The sequence below is a fragment of the Penaeus monodon genome, chromosome 9 (genome assembly GCF_015228065.2).
Source record: "Penaeus monodon isolate SGIC_2016 chromosome 9, NSTDA_Pmon_1, whole genome shotgun sequence".
Classification (NCBI taxonomy): Eukaryota; Metazoa; Arthropoda; class Malacostraca; order Decapoda; family Penaeidae; genus Penaeus; species Penaeus monodon.
The window spans coordinates 5454621-5455762 of NC_051394.1; positions in this window are offsets into that span (position 1 = coordinate 5454621).

Sequence of the window (1142 nt, forward strand, 5' to 3'; positions counted from 1 at the left end):
GTCGCGAAGGGTCGACTACGCCCCCCTGACCCTCGCCTCAAGCCGCCAGGGACCGAAGAGGGGGGTCGGGATACTCACCCTTCGTCGCTTTTCGTTCTGTCCACGGTATGCGGCCAGGCGGTGACGTACACCCGCGCCCCCCAAGGCTAAAGTTGTAAATACACGCAGACGAGTCCTCTGTGTAAATGTCTGAATCCTTAGTTCTTGTAAATATTACTTCACTCGTATCTGGAAATTAACAAATCCCCTGCGTTTATAACACAACTAATAACAAATATTTACCAAGGTATACTGGCCTACTCTATGCATCGTGAATCCTCAAAAACCATTCGTGAACAATCTCGGTAACAACTGAACTCATATTTGTGTTAACAGTGGAATGGGCTGACAAGGTCGTGTGCAGCTGACCTGGGGTACAGGTAACGTGGGTCGTGCTGATATCCACCCGTATAGTTTGGCTAAAATGTGTTAATGATTATCTGGTTCGATAAAGAATATGTTCCCCGAGAACTCTTGATAGGCTCCTCCCCCTAACGTTATTTAGCCAATCAAAGCCTCGTTTCAAAACTACGTCATAGCGGCCTTGTAACCAATAGATATATTGTATTTATTAATCGATTACCTATCACTTTACTATATAGTCTTTTAACCATCTGAGCATGTAGAAATTTTATCTCTGCAACGAACACTATAACTGCCTAAAATGCAATTGCTTTCTTATTCATCTCTGAAGTTGAGATATTTGAAAGAAAAACCCACAATGCAAAAACTACATTTATTGAAAATGAGATTACAGTTTCGAAATCCATCTTCAGGTCTGAAGAGGAAAGGGAAAGGAGGGGGTATTGTATCCGCTGTCATCAACACCGGCATGGCGTAGCTGCTGGCATCAGTAACGCGTGTATAACATCTGTAGCCGCTGTCATCAGCATCGGTATGGCGTATCAGCATCAGGCGTATATCATCCTCTCTTGGGCTTGATGGTTTCCTCATGGATTGTGATAAGGGTAATGTCATAGTCGCGTTCCTCCGTGTTGATATATGTGCTGAATTACGCATTGGGCCTAGTGTTGACGTGAATATGGAAGGAAGGGCGTCTCACGAAGGGGAACCATCACAGGTCTCTGGAGCAGTTTGAGAGT